At 62.3% G+C, this 464-nt stretch overlaps 1 protein-coding gene across 2 annotated transcripts in view; it reads right to left on the bottom strand.

The window, feature by feature from the left end:
* Positions 1-464, bottom strand: part of ARRB1 (arrestin, beta 1) — a 43,231-nt gene that overhangs the window by 39,147 nt on the left and 3,620 nt on the right. The gene's annotated exons all lie outside the window — the stretch shown is intronic.

The raw sequence follows: 464 nt of genomic DNA, 5'->3' as shown, positions 1-464 counted from the left end.
CCGTTCGCCAGCCCAGGCGGAGTCCCAGCCACTAAGCCTGACCCAGACTCCCCAGGACCCAGCCCTGCAACCTCCCCCACCTCAGCCCCTGCTCCCTTGGCCTCCCTCTGGGCACTCAGATGCAACCGCCATGGTCCCCCCACACGCCCAGATGCTCTCTGCACCCTGCCTTGCCTGGAAACACACCTCCTGGGGGCAGCCGGCCCTGACCACGGGGCTGGGTCCCGCAGCCTGTGGACGGCTCTTTATCTCCCATCTGCCACTTTAAATGGAAATGCTCACTCGTCATGTCTGCCTACCCCATCTGGCTGTGGGTGGCTCGGGCTGTGCCTTATTTATCTCCATATACCCTCCCCAGCCCCCACCCACTCGCTGGGACCTGACATGAATGATGTCAGTAATATCTGTTTGCTGAACTGAGAGGAACGCAGGACAGAGCTGGGGGGGGGGGGGGTGAGGAGAAA

Source organism: Myotis davidii, unplaced genomic scaffold (genome assembly GCF_000327345.1).
Source record: "Myotis davidii unplaced genomic scaffold, ASM32734v1 scaffold169, whole genome shotgun sequence".
NCBI classification, from domain to species: Eukaryota; Metazoa; Chordata; class Mammalia; order Chiroptera; family Vespertilionidae; genus Myotis; species Myotis davidii.
This window is presented reverse-complemented; position numbering and strand designations above follow the sequence as displayed.